The following is a 21,111-nucleotide window of genomic DNA, read 5'->3' on the forward strand; positions in this document are numbered from 1 at the left end:
ACAGAAGTATCCTGTAAATTAGGCAACTACTACCAAGGTTACAACAACTACTACCAAAAATACAGCCTAAATATTTGCAGAATAAATTGGTCAATATTTAGTCCCTTTAATTAAGGAACTAATTATGGTTATTTCTACAATCCATTGAAGCAGCTACTCTGTTTTCTCCATTAAAAGTGGCTTAGGAACTCTCTCCTAAAGTTGGTAATACACAAAATACATTGGACACACAACCAGTCCAATACACTAATTTTATTTATATGACCGACATTTGCAAACAACTTAAATTGCTGATTTTTCACATATACAAGTATGTAACTGTAAAGAAATCCTTAATTAACCATAAAATTGAAAATAATTTAATCGGGATTAAAATTACCACCTCTTCACAGAGACGTTTAATGGGTAGCGAAAAATAGAGAAAGAAGGTGGTCGGAAAACACCCGGAAATATCGTAACCCGCAGGTTGAAACGCCTGAATTTTTCGTTCCCACAAGTGGGTTACGATACGTGGCGAATTCTCTGTTTCTCCTAATGATTAACCAGGTTCGTTTCTCATGGGGGCAATCTCATCATTTTACCTGGTTTTACACATTATATGGACTCTGACGTGGAAAACTTCGTAACAGCTAGACAACATGGGTTAAACAAATTATTTGACGGAGTTAATTACACGTGTTTCTTGAATTTGGAATTACTTTTGTCTGAATATTGGAAAGAAATCAAATTGGGGAAAAAGATGACATAGGGCTGAACTGAGTTGCTGGTCGAAGTTGGCTACTGGTTGAAGTTCGACTTGCTTGTGGTTTGCCGAAGATTGTGGAGTCGACGACACTGACGGAGGTGAGTCCTTTATGTAGATTTGAATTGATTGTCGTGTTTTTTGAAATTATGAATTGTTCGATTTGCATTTCCTTCGTCATGAAATTGAATTGAAATCGAAATGAACTGAGTAGAAATTGAATTGAAATCGAAATGAATTTGCCTGTAATTATTGGCTAAAACTGAGTTCAAATCGAAATGAACTGAGCTGCTGAAAAAATGAGTTGAAACAATAATTTAGCTTGTTGAGTTCAAATCGAAATGAACTGAGCTGCTGTTCGAAATGACTTACTGAAAAAATGAGTTGAAACAATTAATTTAGCTTGTATGAAATCCCCGTTCATTGTTTACCAAACTTTGAAGTGTTTGTTTCGTTAATATAAATGTTCAATGGACCTGGATTCAGGAATAATAATTTGAATTATTAATTGAAATGTCAATAATTAACGGAATATTGGAGAGTTGTTGCTGTGAAATCAGTTCATCTGGAGAAATCCTCATTTACGCTTGTGTAGTACTATTATTTTATCATACAATTCGATACAATGTTGTACAGGAACCTCTAAATGTCTTATGAAGTAAAGTGTAAGCGCAGAAGAGCAATTTATGACAAAAATAAGGTGAGCACCCTGTGTCATCTTTAGCTTATTTGTGGTATAATCTAGATTGGACAAAAATGAGATCCATTTGCTCAAACCGTGCAGGTTGGCTCAGTAAAAGAGGAGGGATATATATCGAAGAAAAGGGTATTAGTAAGTCAATCAGTATTAGAAAGTCAATTAAATTTATTCCTTATTATTGTCTGTGGTGTTGTTAAGATATTGTTATTCCATGGGATTGCAAGAAGCATTGAAAGCCAAGGAGAAACACAATAACCTTGTACCCGGGAATTTTTAAGGTAGTAATGTTTTTGTGAAATGAATATTTTGCGCAGGATTGCGGATAATCGAAATAAAGTATTGCTAATGTTGTTAATTTTTTAGGATGATAGTTTAACTTACGGTGGAGGTGTCAAAGCTAGATCAGAGGTTGTGAAGGAACACTCAAAGGGGAGTAGGAGGGTAAGATTTTTAATGTTTTAGTGTTGCAATGTGTTTTTTTGTTGGCTTGTGTATTTATCATTAATTTAATTTTACAACCTCCCAACATGAGTTGCCGGATTAAGTCATTTGGTCGGATTTGTGGGAAATTTGATGATAAGAGAAAATGTTGGGTGTATGAGATGGGTTTTGATGGTCTAATACATCTTTCATATGATATGCAATTACCGAGGTAGTTGGTGTATTGGGTGATGACTCGTATAGATCCGATAAGTAAAATGTTCATAACCCCATATGGTGTTAAGTTTAGGTTTTCTAAGAAACCCATTGGTTTTAGGGATACCAATGGGTTTTAGATTAAAATAAATTGGTGGAAAAATGCAATTCTCCCACATTGATGGGAGAAGAGGAGATCAAGGCTCCCTTCCCTATAAATACCCAAGTTTTGGGTTTGGGAAAAATCACTTGAGTCGAACTCAATAAGGCATCTCCCTATAGGTGAGAAAACCTTTAAGTTCGTAATACTATAGTCTTTTCTTGGTCTAGCCCCGACTAACCTTCGGGGGAGAGGCCGTTTGGGTCGGGTCTCGAGGGTGGACTCCGTCGGAGGCTCTCGCGCTTGCGGAGCTAAGGCTTTGAAGTTCGAGCTCTATAGGAGCGAAGCACGCGTCGAGGGTAAGAATGTCATTTCCCTTTCTCTTTCTTTTGTTGTTTAATTATGTGATTGCATGTTTAGTTATTTTAATTAGTGGGCGGGTCTTGGGCAGGTTTCTCTTCCGCGTAGTGTTGGATGCTACGAAACCCAAGACTTAGGGAATGTTGTCGAAGATCATAATGCTTAGCCATCTTCAAGTCAAAGAAAGACAACCTCCACATCTTAGGGAATGTTGTCGAAGATCCCAATGCTTAGCCATCTTCAAATCTTCTCGCCTTCACTCCTGGAAGTGGTATCTCCTCCATCTTTGGAAAATCTACCGTAAAAACCTCATCTCTCAAGGTCCTACCGAGCTTCACATTGATTTCCGTAGAAATCTTCCATCTTAGTAATTCTTTGTGATTATGCTCAATCACTACTCAATCAATGTACTCCATCAATGCTTAGGTGTACTGAAAATGTGCTCAACCAATGCTTAGGTGTACTGAAAATGTGCTCAACCAATGCTTAGGTGTTACTCAAATGTGCTTAGCCAATGCTTAAGCGTTCTCAAATATGCTTTGCCAATACTTACGCGTTTTCAATCAATACTCAAATGTATTCAGCCAATGCTTAGGCGTACTCAATCAATCAATAAGATGATCGTCATCAGGCCGATCATCAATCAAGTTGTAATCAGGCTGACTACTAATCAAATCAAACCATTTATCGCTCATCGCGATGCTCAAAAGGCTCAAATGCTCACTAAGAGGCTCAAATGCATAATCATCCGCTTTGGAAAGAATCGATTTCTCATCACGAGGCTTGTGTAGATAATTGTCGTCCAGCAAATCAATTTGCAGGAATTCAAGTCTGACGTGCCATGTCAGGTTTCATTGCACGGCGATGGTGCTGTCGCGCCGTGTTAGTGTGTATGCGCCATGTTGTTTCAGTCGTGTTGCGCTGGAATCAAAGTTAGACTAATTCTGCTTGTTCGGCTTTGTTGCTGTTGCTTGTGCCTTTTTGCTCAATCAAATTGCCTCAAATCTCTTATAAAGGTTACTCGTCCGCTAGGGACTTAGTGTACTCGCATCTATAGGACTTGGTGTACTCAAATCATTGTGGTTGATTGGCTTAAGGTTGACTCAAGGCTTGGTATACTTGACTCATTTTGTGACTCAATGTGTTTAAATCAACTCGATTCAATGTGTTTTGACACGTGTGTGCAGACTTAACTCGATGTGATATGACTTGATGTGTATGTCGTGCGTACGACTCGTGTGTGTAAACTCAACTCGATGTGATGATATGACATGACTCAATGTACATGACTTGTGTGTGCATTTTATTGTGATTGTGCTCGTGCACTCAAAAATGCAGAAAAAGCAAAAAAATTTCGTCATTTTTGTGGAGGGTACTGACTTTCTCCCAAAAAAAAAGACGTGAAAATGAAAAGAGGTAGAAGATAGGTGAAAATGAAGTTTTTTTAAACTTCCTCAAAAGGAAAAGAATGAATCAAGCAATGGTGCATGTTGAGTGAGCTTAATCAAGTGTATATGTTGATGTTGTATCTCATGGTGCAAAGTTTGATGATTCGATAATGAAAGTACTTGGATAACTTAGGCGCGGAGGCTAAGTAATTCATACTTTGTGATGCAATGATGATTATGATAATGAGTGATTCGAAGATGACAAGGTGTGCTTCAAGGTTGTATCAAGATTTCATGACAAAGGGTTCCTAAGGGAAGGATTATTTGGCTATGTATTTGTGATGTGTGTGAAAGTGACACTAAGGTTAGGCTACAAAGGCTAAGGATATGGAAAAAATGTGAGAAGAGCCAAATGATGGTGACTCTTAGGCTGGGTAGGCTAATGAAGAAGGGATCAAGCCCCAAGTCTAGCTCTAAACGGATAAGGATGAGCATTGGAGATTCCTCGATATGATTATGCACGAATGTAAATGAATGAATGCATTTTTATTATGGTCGCACCCCAATGTGAGGTTGCCTACGTATCCGATAGGAATCAGGCCGAATGTAGCTATAGCCAAACCTCGCACAAGTGTGTATATACATACCTCAAGGAGGTCTTTCAAGGGTTGTAATGGGGTTAGGCTAAAGGTTTGAAGAAGAAAGGATAAAGGCTCAAGACCCAAAATAAGCCTCCTAAGGTGTGCAACCTTGCATTTGAGTCTTGGTATTTGTATACTTGAGGTTTCTCACTTTTAAACTCTTTTTTTCTTTGTTTTTGCATTTGTATTTTATATTTGAATCTTCTTTTGAATAATTGAAGGCAATCTCGATCATGCGGTCTATCACTCACTTGGCATTCATGTTTCTCAAGCACGGTGCCGAGCACTCGATATGAGATGCAATCTGAGACGTGTTCATATCAAAGACATTGGAACACTTGACCTTTTACACACTTTTATTGCTTTTTAAACTTTTTGAAATTTTGGTAAAAATCACTCAAGCTTTTTACTTGGCTTTGAAAATTGCATAATTTGCACACCATCCCATCCCAAGGTTAGGTAGATGTGGGTTGAAAAAATGAAGGTTTATCGTTAGACGAGGCTCAAAGTGTTTTATCAAAAAAGGATCATGTAATTGAAAGGGTGAAGGTGATATGATGTGGCTACAAGAGGTGCCTCAAATCATTGGTATACCTTGTGTTTAGTTCAACATGTATTTTTTTTTAAGTGAAATGCAATGTAATGATCATATGCAAAGAAATAAATGCTCATTTTATTGAAAATGGGGAAGAAAAAAATCAAACTTATGAATTAAATCTAAGGAAGATGAAGGGTGCCTATGCTAGACTTATTGGGGAAAGGGAAATCAAAAAATAAGAAAGAATTCATGAAATCTTGTAGTTGAAGCCTGTCTCGTGCTTTGTGCTTATCATCACTCGGTCTTCTTGCCGGCTGGAGGAACGGTAAGCTTGTTATTATCAATCAAATATTGGATGGTCTCCTTTAGTTTCCAACCACTTTCGGTAGTATGACCCCTACCTTGATGGTATCTACCGTGTGCATTTGGATTCCAACTGGGTAACCTCTTTTCAGGTGCAGGATCTTGAATGGGTCCAATGGGAATGATGAGTCCCTTGGCATGGAGACGATCGAAGGCGGTGTCATAGCTTATTCCAATAGGGGTGAACTCTTTTCTCAATTGCGTTTGGATCCTTGATTATCCATGGATAAGACATCCTTAAGATTAAAGGTACTCATATTGTTACTAGAGTAGGTGTTATTGGAAGAAGAAGGATTATCGTTCTTCTTTCCTTTCCAGCCACTGTTGTTAATATGGTTAGCAGCTTTCTGTTTTGCAAGATCATCCTCAATTTCAATGCCTATATTATAGACAGCTTTAAAAGTATTTAAATTACATTGATATTTCAAATGCTTTTTGTATTTCTCTTGGATGTTCTTAATGAACATCCTTACAGATTCCTTCTCACTTGGAACTTCAATCATCCTAACGGAAGTTTCCTTCCACCTATTGCTATAAGCAGTGAAACCTTCATTCTCTTTTTGTTTGAGAATTTCAAGTTTCCAATGATTAGTTTCTACTTGAATATTACATTTGTATCTATCAATGAAAGCATGTGTAATAAAATCCCAAGTAGCGATCTTCTCAGTGCCTATGGAAAAGAACCATTGTTGGCATATGAACGCGGGGAAATTAGGTCGTCAACTAACCTCCTAGCGATCAAACAAATTTATAAATCCTAAAACTAACCCCTAAACAAGTCTAGTGGTAAGTTCGGAGTCGAACCACAAGGAACGGTAATGCTAGGTTGTTCTTGATCTAATGCTTAAGCTACGCCGAAGTCGGTTTATGGATAGAGGACACTACAACTACATTAAAACACATATAAAGAACAAGGTATAATAAAGTCTACTAGGGGCAAAGATCCACTTTGAACAATTAATAAGCTAATGAGAATCCATTTGATAATCAATCATGCAAAGAAAGAATTAAAATGGGAATGAATTACACTCAAGAGCAATCTCTTAAATTCCTAGCCTAGATCCCTCATTGACTAGGTGCATGGAAGAAATTTACCCAAAATGCAATCAAATATATCAATTCTAATTCACAATCCCTTGTCAAACTAGAACCAATATGCAATTAAGTTTGCTATCATGGGAGATCAATCCAATCTAAAACAAACAACATGCCATCATCAATTCAATCAATTTAATCACACAATTATCATCAAATTTATCTCAAATAACTCAATTAATCATTACAAAGCTTCACTCAACACCTAGTAGAAGGAAAACTACTCAAACATGATAAACAAAGCAATTAAAGAAAGCATAAAGAGAAGAGAGAGTAAGAAATGCTCATTGATAAGAAATGGAGATCTTCAAATCATCAAATTCCTCATTTGATTATCCAAAATCCATGAATACCATTGTTTTTCTCACTTCCTCTCTCTAAAATTTGAGAGTTTCTCTCTTTAAAACCCTAAACTACTAAAATTTAAGAATGAAATGTCTCCCCTTTTACAAATGAAACCAAGGGGTATTTATATAACCCCAAATAGAAAGGACGGAGATAACAAGGAAAAAGACCCGGATACAGGTCTGCACGGACGTGCCAAAGTTGGCACGGACGTGCAGACTGAGCAGAAACTTTAAAAAGCTAAAATAGAGTCCTGCACGGACGTGCCAAAATTGGCACGGACGTGCACAATCTGCACGGTCGTGCAACATCTAACACGGGCGTGCAGAATTCCGTTTAGAAGCAGCTTCGTTTCAGAAGACCATAACTTCTTTGTTACTCGTCGGAATAAGGCATGTGACCAGTCGTTGGAAAGCTCTTGAGATAAGCTTTCATGTCCAATTGGAATCACTCAGATACATTTTGTAGATAAAAAGATATAGGCGTTTGAAGTTTGATCTTTGTAAATCGAGTGCACATTTCTTCATTATTTGTTCTTTTATGTTTTACATTTCTTCAATCTTGAGCAAAGAACTTATCCAAGTGTTCCTAAACATAAGAATAAACCGATAAAGTTTAATCTAATGCAAGAAGCAACAAAAAAATATGCAAGTAAAGCCAAAATTGATCAACAATGACATTTCACATGCAAACACGACAAATGAAATAAAACCTTTTAAAACCAAGTAAAAAGATATCAAAATAATGAAAAACTAACTAAAAACTCCTAAAAAATAGTGACATAAATGACACTTATCAAATTCCCCCAAGCTTAACTTTTGCTTGTCCTCGAGCAAAACAAAACAAACACAAGGGAAAACGATGTATTTTATTTAAACAAATAAAACTAGAAAAGAAAGAATATACACTAACTCACTTTCGTAGGAATCACGAATACATTTAGCGTATGCATCAAGCAATTTAAACCCCTTAGATCGCTCTAGAGGACGAGTATGCTCTCGTAAGGGTATCCTAAGAGTTTAACCCATAACTCTTGACAAAAATCAAGGCAAAGCAATAAATATATAAATAAAATAAATCGAAGTAAATGAGAGGTTACAAGCGTTCTTGAGTGGACTTTTATGATGGAACAAGCACTAAAGAATGTCAATCTTTCTAAATAAATAAAGGTATGCACGTTCTAAGATGTCCAAGGTTGATTGAAACATAACATATGTTAAGCATAGAGAACTAACTGAAACACTTTCCACCTTTTGTTCCAACCAATCAAACCACGTCCTCTCTACAAGTTTCAAATCCACTTTCAAGTTAGCTTCTCATGATTCCACGAAGGAACCGGAAAATAAGTAAGAAATTCAAAACCTGAGAAGGTTACCCAACATCTTGGTATGCAAACTCGCTCTATAGGCTTGATTCCCATTTTCCGCCACCATTAAATGACTTAACCCTCTAGGATCAAAAGGAATTTCCCAGGTTGTAAAATACAGGCTAGGAGAGTAAAGGTGTGGAAAACTTTTGAAATTGGTGGTAAACCTACATGTGAAGCCCGAGTGGAACTTTTTCCACAAGATCCAAACGAATCCAAAACAAAAGTACCAACTATGCTCATAAAATAAATTTCCCCCAAGCTTATTTAACACAAAATAACAAAAATAGGGAAAAAAACAACTATAACAAAATCTTTTTGTGCTTTTCGTTCTTCTTTTACCTTTTTTTTTTAATTTCTTTTTTCAAGCTTTTCCTGTTTTCATTTAATATCCTTGCCTCTTTTAACTTTGGACGGCTTTTTCTCAAAATGTATTTGCTTTTATGCACAAACTTATATACAACACATACTTGCTTTGCAAATGAACTCATAATTCTAAACTAGCACTATAAACAATAAAACAAGCTCCAAAACAAAATTGCTTCACAAAACTAAAGGTAGAAAGTGAAACCAAGGCTTGAAGGCTTGTATTGTGGCTAGAGAAAAGAATGTATATGGCTCAAAAGGGATAGCAAGAGGGGCAAATGTAAACCAAATAGAAAATTTATCCTATAAAAAGAGAAATTCCTTTGTCATCCCCTAAAGTTGCTCAGTCGCGATCTTGGGAGCTAAAAGTCAAGTTCTAGATATGAGAATGCAATAGTCAAGGATCCAAATATGCCGCTCAACAAAGTATGATGAAGGCTTGAACAATTTATACCTCACTAGGGATAGCAATAACTAACTCTTGATTTCATATCCACTATAGAGAGAAACTCCATCTTACCACAAGCAAGTGAACTAGGGCTTCATGGTCCCAAAGTTCTTAACAACTACCTTATCATACCATATCCTAGAGTCAACCTAACACAATCTCAAACCGTGCACACCAATAAAATTTAGGAAGAAAGATATTCAAGAATACAAGTCTAAATGTATCAAGTCCAAAGCAAGAACAAAACAAAAACACATTGCAAATTTGCCTTGATAGAAACAAAAATCTTTTTGGAATTTCAAAATATACAAATTGGAAATGCATATACAAATGTGCATGGCATATATGAATCAAAATTCCACCAAACATGATAGAATACCCTCCCCCAAGCTTGAATGAGGCAACATTCTCAAACCATAAACAAAAGAATACATGGGTGGGGAAAAGAAAGAAAGTCATCCAACCAACCAACATATGTCCAACAAGTCACAAATCATTAGAGAAAGAGCAAGGAAGGATATTACCGGATATTAGGGAGGTATAAATACCCGCAAATGACCCAATTAAACCTTTTTGAAGCTGACTACCTCTACAATTGAATCTTGATTTCCATGTTCTAGCAAAAGTGGAGTCAAACTTCCTTGATTCTTGATCCAAACCAATGCATAAGAGTATATTAAGTTATGTACCTAGCACAAAGCACACAAACATTTCCATGAGACAAAAACTATTCTAAAAATAAAAAAGAACGAAAGTAATAAAACACGGGTTACTTCCCGAGAAAGGCTTGCTTAAGGTCCAAGCTTGACTGCTCTAGTAAATAATATTGCAACGATCGCAAGAGCTTGTCAAATGCACTACTACACATTTCATAAGAAAGAAGGTAGGCAAATGACGGGAAGATAACGTGCAACAAGGATAGTGCACGCAAATGAGGAGAGAGATGCCAAGAAAAAGAAGAATCAAAAGAAAATTCAACAAAATAAGAAGAAGAAGAAGAAGAAGAAGAAGAAGAAGAAGAAGAAGGCAAACTCTCCTCAAAATGTTTTTTGGTGGCAAAATCACCATTTTCCTCAATAATTGATGAGTGGGGAGCTTGAATATCACAAATAGAAGAACGGTCCCCAATGGACATAGGATAGGAGGCGCTATTGTTAAATTTCCTTGAAAAAGGGACATGAGAAGAGGGGATAGGAGCAACGATCTTACAAATGAATTCTTCCTCACCATCATTTCTCACATCACCAATAAGAGCATGGAAATCAATCATTGAATCTTCAAAAGAGGGACACTCGTGAACTTCATATCCCTCAAAAATCTAATCTCCAAGAGAAACTACATTATCCTCTCCATCACAACAATGAACAACATTCCCCTTAGAAATCCCAAAGCCCAAAGTCTCAAAACCATGCATGAATTGATGCAAATTCATCTCAAATTCATCTCTTTCCCATGAAGCATTCTCAATGAACTCACTCAAAAAACTATGATTTTTCATTTGAACCTCACAAAATATATGGGATATAACCTCAAATGAGTCCAAATACTCATAAATAGAAGAATCACAAACATGCACTTCATCAAAATAAGAAAGGGAGTTTGGATTCACAAAATCATCATTTAATTCATTCTCAACTCTCTTTCCTTCACTCAAAAGCTCACTAATGTCATCCTCAAACTCTTTTGATTGCACAAAATCATCATCATCACTATCATCATCCTCAATACACACGTGGGATTTGAAAGATTCAAGATCCTGCAATAAAGATGACAATTGGCTTTTTAGCTCTTCCTTTCTCCTTATTACCTCCTCAGTACGCTCTTCACTCCTATTCATCATCTCCAGTTGACTTCTCATAGAATTTAAAAACAACTCCTTACTTGGCCCAAAAGCAGAATCAAGCTCAACACACCTAATAAGGGATTCTAAATAATCAATCGGAGAGTCATAAGATGAAGAAAATTGAGGGTTAACAAGGGGAGAAGGATCACAACCAAGATGGTAAGCATCAACATTAGAAGGATGAGTATAATCATCATCATGGGGAAAGGGGGCACAATCAAGCATATAAGATTCATTATTGGGAGAAAAAGGTACATCACAAGAAGGCACGCTAAATAATGAAGAATATTGAAACACACCATGTTCATCAACATTGGAATGCACCTCATCATCATAAACAATAGGGGAAATAGAGTTGAAATCATTTGTTCTAGGTTCACTAATGGGATCATGTGACAAATCATGGGAATTCATGCTAACAGTAGAAGAATCGACACATTGCACATCAATATTAGAAACATGATTACCCCTATTATAAACATCCCTATCAAACCATATATAAAAATCCCAAGCATCATCAATTGGTAATGCTCTAAATTCACCATTATACATGCTTTCAACAATATCTCTAGTTTGATCATTCAAACCAAAATAACAAATCTCACAAGCCTCCCAAAGACTACAACAATTATGATCTACAAATCCCTCAAGTCTATTGAAATAGTCATAAAAAGGCTCATTATCATATTGAGTAAATGAGAAACATGCCATTTTTTTTTAACAAAAACAATCAAACAAATAAAAAAAATAAATTAAAAGATAAATAATAAAAACAAAAGTATACACAAAGACCTAGACTCAAGTAATCAAAAACAATCAAGCATTGACACCGTTCCCCGGCAACGGCGCCATTTTGAACGCGGGGAAATTAGGTCGTCAACTAACCTCCTAGCGATCAAACAAATTTATAAATCCTAAAACTAACCCCTAAACAAGTCTAGTGGTAAGTTCGGAGTCGAACCACAAGGAACGGTAATGCTAGGTTGTTCTTGATCTAATGCTTAAGCTACGCCGAAGTCGGTTTATGGATAGAGGACACTACAACTACATTAAAACACATATAAAGAACAAGATATAATAAAGTCTACTAGGGGAAAAGATCCACTTTGAACAATTAATAAGCTAATGAGAATCCATTTGATAATCAATCATGCAAAGAAAGAACTAAAATGGGAAATAATTACACTCAAGAGCAATCTCTTAAATTCCTAGCCTAGATCCCTCGTTGACTAGGTGCATGGAAGAAATTTACCCAAAATGCAATCAAATATATCAATTCTAATTCACAATCCCTTGTCAAACTAGAACCAATATGCAATTAAGTTTGCTATCATGGGAGATCAATCCAATCTAAAACAAACAACATGCCATCATCAATTCAATCAATTTAATCACACAATTATCATCAAATTTATCTCAAATAACTCAATTAATCATTACAAAGCTTCACTCAACACCTAGTAGAAGGAAAACTACTCAAACATGATAAACAAAGCAATTAAAGAAAGCATAAAGAGAAGAGAGAGTAAGAAATGCTCATTGATAAGAAATGGAGATCTTCAAATCATCAAATTCCTCATTTGATTATCCAAAATCCATGAATACCATTGTTTTTCTCACTTCCTCTCTCTAAAATTTGAGAGTTTCTCTCTCTAAAACCCTAAACTACTAAAATTTAAGAATGAAATGTCTCCCCTTTTACAAATGAAACCAAGGGGTATTTATATAACCCCAAATAGAAAGGACGGAGATAACAAGGAAAAAGACCCGGATACAGGTCTGCACGGACGTGCCAAAGTTGGCACGGACATGCAGACTGAGCAGAAACTTTAAAAAGCTAAAATAGAGTCCTGCACGGACGTGCCAAAATTGGCACGGACGTGCACAATCTGCACGGTCGTGCAACATCTAACACGGGCGTGCAGAATTCCGTTTAGAAGCAGCTTCGTTTCAGAAGACCATAACTTCTTTGTTACTCGTCGGAATAAGGCATGTGACCAGTCGTTGGAAAGCTCTTGAGATAAGCTTTCATGTCCAATTGGAATCACTCAGATACATTTTGTAGATAAAAAGATATAGGCGTTTGAAGTTTGATCTTTGTAAATCGAGTGCACATTTCTTCATTATTTGTTCTTTTATGTTTTACATTTCTTCAATCTTGAGCAAAGAACTTATCCAAGTGTTCCTAAACATAAGAATAAACCGATAAAGTTTAATCTAATGCAAGAAGCAACAAAAAAATATGCAAGTAAAGCCAAAATTGATCAACAATGACATTTCACATGCAAACACGACAAATGAAATAAAACCTTATTTAAAACCAAGTAAAAAGATATCAAAATAGTGAAAAACTAACTAGAAACTCCTAAAAAAATAGTGACATAAATGACACTTATCAGCATACTAGTTCAAGAGAGCGGGAAAAGCGTGGGGAAAACTTTCTTGTCAATCCCCTTGATCTCCATGATTGTCTCAAAGGCCCTCAAGTGGAAGTAAGGGTTGTTAGTAGATTTGAATTTAGGAATGTCATTGGCGGAGAACTTCTGCGGAAGAAGCTCCTTATCCACTAAGACTCCCTTAGAGCTTATTCCAAAGTATTTATAGTCATTGGATATTTGACTCAAGCTATCCTCCATGCGCTTGATGGTTTCAATGGGTACTTGCTTGTTAGGATCTTCGACTCGAGTGGTGAGTCCCTTGAGCATTTCAGCAAGTCCATTCACAGTTTCTTGAAGTTTCTCGAAATCTTCTTGACTGGTCATTATTACGAACTTGCTTCTCTGTCGAATCGGTTTATTAAAGAGTAGTACTTGAACAAAAGTGTTGTCCTTGATTAAACGTCCTTCTTTCCTTGACCAAACGCTGTGAAAAGGGAAATCATGGCCACTCATTGTCAATTACTTGACTCAAACTCGATTCAACATGCATTGATGGGAAAAGATCATAGTGTATGAGGGGAATGATATGTATGGGGGAAGCATGTAAAAGGAAAGTATGTGAATGTGGAAAGTGTGAGGTATGTAATGTATGGAATGTGATGTAAAGGGAAAAAGTCTATTTGTGGAATGATATGGAATAAAAGCCAGGAATATAATGGACCTTCAACTCAAATGACGGAAAGGACGACTCATGCATGGACCTAAGATATGGTCATGGTGTGAAAAAAGTATGTACAAAGTGTGTTCAAAGACTCGTGAGTGAAAGTGACATGTTCAAAACTCGTGTAATGACCATGGGACTAAATATGTGATTAAACTCAAGCAAAGACTAAGTTAAGACCTTGTTTTTACATTAAATAGACTTGACACGAAGACTCAAAAAGGAATGATCGAACCATCGCGTGACGATGGAACTATTGCGGAACGATGGTCCTGTCGCGACACGATAAACCTAGCGTTTGGCGGCACAAACTAAATTTTTGCTCCAAAGCAATGGAACATCAATTTAATTTGTTTTCAGTAGTCCTTTCAAAGTTATAAGCCTAAAGTCTTGCTAAATCAAGTATATTTAGACTTTATAAGTTCAAATTAATTAACCAATTAATTAAGCAAAGTCCTTTTTAGTCCTTGGTTAGTTAATTAAGACTTTATTTGCAAAGACAAGTCAACACAAGAGGTTAGTTTAATCACAAGTAAAGAATGCACAAGTAAGGAATGCATAAGTAGTCAAGGATTATGGTGTCCAAAGAGGATCCATGGTTATGAGTCCGGATGCATCGTGCGGAAGCCTTACCTTTGGAAGGGTTGGCATGATGGTTGGGACCCCGTAAATTAGACTTTCTTCCATGGTTCAGTGAATTCACAAACTCGGATGCACCCTGTTTCGGGGTTTTTTGATGTGTCCTGCGAGAGAGTTACAATTCCAAGAATGCCCTTCGCCGCCTGTACCTGCAAAACCACGAAGACTCCGGTTGGTTGGAGCTCCGCCTCCGACGATCAAGTCAGTTACATACATGAGGAAGATAGTGCGTAAAATAGTGAAATTGTTTCTCGCGTAATGGGAGAATTCCGCAATTAATATTGCTCGGTTTTGGTGTAAGTCTTAATGAATGTATTGAATATCCTAAATTGAATGAATCCCCCATTAATGAGGATTCTCCCACTATTTATAGTGGGGAGACTTGGTTCCCCATTTAGGGTTTCTAGGACACATGTCAGCAAGGGATTGGAGCCTTTCTGACCAATGGCTGGGTGCCACGTGTCGCTCTGCCATAGGGCCACGTGGCTGGGGTATTTTTACCTCAAACATTTGCCCTCTCAGGTGCTGACGTGGCAGGGTGCCACGTGGCGCCTGAGAAGAGAGCTGACGTATGCAGCAAAGATTAATATATATATATATATATATATATATATATATATATATATATTTTTGAAAACCTCTTCAAATTCTAACTGAAAGAGGAAGGAAAAGCAGAAGGGGAAAGGGCGCGTCCCTTCGCCTTCTGAGGCCACCCCTATAAATAGGGGGAGACACACACGAGAGCTCATTTACAAACTTCACAAATTTTCTTGAATTTTGAGAGCATCTGGCATTTGAGAGCATCCGGTACTTGAAATTCGGAGCAGACGGAGATCTGATAATTTAAAGCAGCCGGTTTTCAGACCGCCTGTAAGGTAGCAAGCAAGCAAAAGTTTTTCGCGAGGGTACCCAAGAGAACCCAGCCGGTCTTCAAACCGTCTGTGTCTTTGCAAGCATCACCAAGAAATTTCTTGAGGTTTCAGTAAATTCTTCTACTCTAGGTACCGTCTCTATTCCTTCTCGCTTTTCCATGTATTTCCATTTGCGTCTTTTGCTTGCATTTTTGTTTAGTCCCATAGGTAGATGGACCCTTTATACCCATACCCGGAACATAGTTGTGAACTTAGCCGGTCAATTAGTACGGCTGAGTCTAGAACTCAAGCGATAGTATTTTAGGCTCCTACAACGAGGAGACCTCTCCTGCTCAGGAGGCTGAGCAGCCGGGAACCACCAATGAGGGTCCCAACTCCCCATCCGGCTCTGATGACGGTCGCGTAGAAAGTAGTAGCTCTAGCTACTTGACCATGTCTGAAGATAGTGAGGAGGCGGAGAGGCCTTCATGGCAAAGCAGAAATGACCCTCTCATGATCGCCGTCTCTCTCAAAGACCGGGCCCTCATGCGGTCTTCTCTAACAGATTTTATTACCAAGCGACCGCTTGGTGGAGGGTACAAGCTGTCCGTACCGGGCGAGTTCGGGACGGTTGTATGGGAGGATGACCAACCCAACGCTAACAGTTGGTTTGGATGCTATGAGGCGGCTTTCCTAGCTGGTGTCCGCTTCCCCTTTCACAGCACGATTAAGGCCATAATTAGGGGATATGGCCTAGGCGTTTGGCAACTCACCCCTATTCTTGGGTGAACATTCTAGGGTACATCGCTGCCTGTGAGATGCAGGATCTCAACCCCGGCTGGGAGGCGTTTGCCCATATGCATTATTTGAGCCGGAGCCCAGGCGACTGGAGAGCCTGGTACACCTTGACGACTCATCCTCAATATATGATGACCTTAGATAAGCCGTCTAAATGGTCAGACTGGAAGAACCGGTTCTACCTGGTCAAGGCTCCGATTGAGGAGGAGAACAAGGAGTATCGGACCTACAACCGGAAACCAGAGCTTTTGGGGCAGAAGTGCCGGCTGCCCCCAGTGCCTGATAGTGATAGGGAGGCCATTTTGGACTCCGGATTTTTTGAGCTGACCTCTTCCTCTCTTTCAACCGGAGAGATAATAAGGGTACCCAAGAACTGGGTGCCCAAACACGAATTCTTTAGGGATAAGTGCTTAATGTCCGCCTTTGGGCTTAGCAGCATGTTTGAAAGACGTAGGTTACGAAACCTAGCCGGTTAATTTTATACCGGCTGACCTTTTTCTTTTGATTGTAATGCAAAATTATCATGATTCTGACCAGATGTACTTGCGTTTTGCAGAAGAAGCTAAAAACATGCTGCCCACCGCCAAGACACCCGCAAAGAAAGCTTCAGATATCCGCAAGGAGAATCTGGAGAAAAAGCTTGCCGCTCAGGCGGCTAAAAAGGTTAGCCCGCCTGACCTTCTTCATTTGTTTGCCTTGATGCTATTTTTGGCCATTCCTTCACCGGACCGTTTGCGATCTTGTTTCGGGATGGGGGCGTTATCCCTCGCTCCTTGCAAAAACAGATCCGGAAACGGCCGTCTGTTGAAGAACCTGCACTTAAGGTGCAGAGAACCGCTTCTACCGCCCGGGCTGCTACCGGCGGTAAAACAATAAAGACCCTAAGCGGGTCTAACACTGAAACGGCCTCGAAAAAGGTCACTCCAATAAGGACCGCAACCGGTCCATCTGCTGCCGGAGGCCAAAGGGCTTCCCAAAAAGGTACAAACCCCTTCAACCTCACGCTGCTTGACCTACCCATGCGGGTTAAGTCACATTCCGCGTCTCAGCCGGGAGATTCTCCGATCAGCCGGCTGTCCGTAGGCGGAGCATACGCAGCTTTCTCACCGTCTGTTTCTGGTGCAGATAATTCTCCACGCTGGCCGGACGCTGCTCAATACGCCTGGGCCATGCTGAAAGCCTGGAATCAATACCTTCAATGTCGACCGTGTGATGGTCGACCTGGCCGATGTAAGTCAATGAGTACCCACCCGGCATTTAATTTGTAGTATACCCATCCGGTTTTTTACTAATACCGGTTGTGTTGTTGCAAGAACTGCTCCGCGTGGAGGGGCTCAAGAAGGCCTACATCCGCAAACAGGAGGAGGTAAGAAGAGCCAAACGTTTTGCGGATGACGCACATAGCGTTTCCCACTATTCAATGATTGTGCATGACTTAGAAACTAAATCTATAATCATGCAACAGGCGGATCAGGTCAAGTCCCTCCAAAATGCCCTCAAAGAGTCGAAGAAAAAAATAGACAACCTCCAGGCGGCCCTGGACAATGCTGAAGATGAGCTCAAGAAGCACGAGGAGCCCCTCAAGCGGCTTGACCAGGCGGAGAAGAGCAGCAAACGGCTGCAACTAGAGAATGACCGCCTGGTCAAGGAGGCTGTTGATGCTCAGCGCAACTTCCAGGCCACTCTTGAAGCTGATCAGAGCCGGCTCATTGAGGAGAATGAGCAGGACTGCAAAAACCGAATGAAGAGGGCGTTCTCCATTATCCATCCGGGTACAGACTACAACGTCTAGGAGCTCGCCTACAAGTATGCAGACCTTGCCATTCTGGCTGAGGAAGAGGGCAAGCCGGGGCCTGAACCCTATGAGCAATGGGTTGAGGCGGAGTTCAAGCGGATGCAGGAGGAGGCGGCTGCAAACGAAGAGGCAATCAAGGATGAGGTTGCTCCCGGCTCCGTTCCCACCACCGACCCATCTCATCCGGAAGGGAACCAGGCTCAGGCTGACCGGATGACAGTGCAGCTAGAGTAGCAACGACCTCCCGGCCTGCGCGCCGTGCATTATTTTGTAATAGCGCCGGAAGGGTCGGCTTACTCTGCTGTTTTCTTTTATTTTGAATACTGATATATTTTCGCCGGCTGTGCCGGTTTATTCTGTAAACAATTTTATATTTTCACCGGCTGTACCGGTTTATTCTGCTACATTTCTACCGGCTGAGCCGGTTTTGAATGAATTTGTGTTCCTTTTTGCTGCTTATTTTTTGCTTTTTGGATGAATGTGTTTCCGCATGACTGGTTGGGGTTAGGGTAGATAATTGCCCCTGGATAGGAGGCTGGCATAGGTGAGATGATGCCAGGCGGCTATCCATATGCCATAGCGCAAATGTTAACAATTTAGCTAAGTGTTAACCGTAAGAACGAGAAGCAGCACTTTAAGTACCGGCTGTCTGTTTTGAGATCAGCTTTTTGTAGGATTTAGGGTGTCAATTTTCCGGTTGGGCCTTTGCAAGAACACCCCTTAGATTATGGCATAAATCAAACGCTTGATGCCTGCCTTCTCTTAGTCGATTAGGCGGCACTTTAAGTACCGGCTGTCTGTTTTGAGATCAGCTTTTAGTGGTACTTAGTCCAAAGAGTGGGCCAGCTGCATGTTTGGGAATGCTAGCTCACGATTCTTTGGTGCCATGGATCATTCAGGCGGGTAGGACCGCCTGATTTTTGACCACTAGAACAATTTTCCACCCGAATGGGAGATGTTCTCTTCGATGAATTCACCCGAATGGGTGTCACCGGTTGATTCGTTGGTTTTCAGGGCCGCTTGTGTTTGGCACAAGACATGGCACATGGAAAACCGGTAAATGGGGTCGCTTGTGTTAGGCACAAGACATGGCGCATGTAAGCATAATATGTAGTAAATCTTTATCATTAATTATACAGAAATCTACAAAAGCTATACAATTTCTAGAAGTAGTACTTTTTAAAATTGTCTACATTCCAGGTTCTAGGCAGCTTTCTACCGTCTGGGGTTTCCAGGCGGTATGTGCCGTCTCGTACTTCTTCAAAGATCCGGTAGGGTCCCTCCCAGTTAGGGGTTAATTTGACTAGTTCATTGGCCCTACTGGTTGCTTCCATTTTGCGAAGCACAAAATCTCCTACTTTCAAGGGCCGTTTGTGAACCCGCTTGTTGTAGGCTCTTGTCATTCTCAGGCGGTAAACCTCATGACGCAAGGTTGCGTTGCCCCTTCGCTCTGGGAGAGCATCCAGTGCAAGCCGCATGGCTTCCCAGTTGGCCGCCTCATTATATAGCATGATGCGAAGTGTTGGCTCATAATGTTCAATGGGGAGCACCGCCTCAGTGCCATATGTCATAAGAAATAGGGTTTCACCGGTTGCCCCTTTTTCAGTGGTCCTGATGGCCCAAAGGACATGAGGTAATTCCTCTGCCCACAGTCCACCGGCTCTTTCCACCTTCTTCTTTATACCGTCTGAGATCAGCTTATTGAAAGCCTCAACTTGCCTGTTTGCCTCAGGACGGCCAACGGATGCAAAACAATGGGAGATTCCTTGGTCCCCCAACCAGCTCTTGAGGACAGGCGTTTCAAATTGTGGTCCGTTGTCAAAAACCATAGACATTGAACCCCAAACTGGGTGATGACGTTTCTCCAAATGAAGGAGATCACGTCCTTTATTTTTATGCCTTTGACCGTCTCTGCTTCAACCCATTTGGTGAAGTAATCCACTGCCACCAAAATATAGCGGCGACCGCCTGATGCAGGAGCATACGGACCCAGAATGTCCATGCCCCACTTTGCGAACGGAACCGGACTATGGATGGCTGTCAAGTCAGATGCCGGTCGATGTATCAACCGGGCGAACTTTTGGCATTTGTCACACCGTTTCACCAAATCCATGGCGTCTACCTCAAGAGTGGGCCAAAAGTAACCCTGCCGTCTGGTTCTTCTTGCCAAGGATCTGCCGCCTATGTGTGAGGCACAAAAACCCGCGTGCAGATCCTCTAGAACCTCTCTTCCCCTTTCAGGGGTTACACACTTTAGAAACGGCTGCAGGTATCCCTTCCGGAGAAGTTCTCCATGATGCATAACGAAGCTCATAGCACGCTTCTTGAGCGCCATTGCTTCAGAAGGGTCATCCGGTAAAGTGTCGTCTGTCAAATAAGCCCGGATGGGGTCCATCCAGGTGGCACTTCGGTCTAGGATACCAATGGGGTCATGATCAATGCTTCTTTTCTCAATGACTTCCCAAAAAACCGTCCTAGGCGCATCACAGGAGGCGGATGATGCCAATTTGGAAAGGGCATCCGCCTGATTATTCTCGGACCGGGGCACGTGACTTAGATGAAATTCATCAAGTGACACGGCCTCTTCTCTGACCGCCTGCAGATATTTGATCATAGCCGGATGGGTGGCCTCGTAGTCACCATTGTACTGGCTAACAATCAACTGAGAGTCTGAGCAGGCGCTGACTTTACTTGCCCCTGCTGCCTTACACATGCGTATACCAGCTAGCAGGGCCTCATACTCTGCCTCATTATTCGAGGCTTGGAACTGGAACCGTAGTGCATATTCAAACTTATCCCCTTCCAGAGAATTGCATATAACGCCTGCACCACAGTCGTTCACTATAGAGCTACCGTCTACGAATAACTTCCAAACCTGATCAGGATTTTCCGGTTGCACCAGTCTAGTCATCTCGACAATGAAGTCGGCAAACGCCTGACCTTTCAATGCCTGCCTGGGTTCAAAAGTTATCTCAAAGCTCTGTATTTCAACAGCCCA

The 21,111-nt window shown here is 40.2% G+C and overlaps 1 long non-coding RNA gene across 2 annotated transcripts in view; it reads left to right on the top strand.

Annotated features, from left to right (window-relative positions):
* Nucleotides 1–389: 389 nt before the first annotated feature.
* The window catches only part of LOC110739650, a 30,184-nt gene continuing 9,462 nt past the window's right edge, over nt 390–21,111 (top strand). The window contains exons 1-5 of one of the 2 annotated variants that reach the window (XR_002514858.1): nt 390–843; nt 1,379–1,442; nt 1,527–1,574; nt 1,667–1,720; nt 1,806–1,883. This is a non-coding gene — a long non-coding RNA (uncharacterized LOC110739650). The remainder of the gene's footprint in view (nt 844–1,378; nt 1,443–1,526; nt 1,575–1,666; nt 1,721–1,805; nt 1,884–21,111) is intronic. The other variant, XR_002514859.1, reaches the window with a different exon arrangement.

Source organism: Chenopodium quinoa, unplaced genomic scaffold (genome assembly GCF_001683475.1).
Source record: "Chenopodium quinoa cultivar QQ74 unplaced genomic scaffold, ASM168347v1, whole genome shotgun sequence".
In the NCBI taxonomy this organism is placed as follows: Eukaryota; Viridiplantae; Streptophyta; class Magnoliopsida; order Caryophyllales; family Amaranthaceae; genus Chenopodium; species Chenopodium quinoa.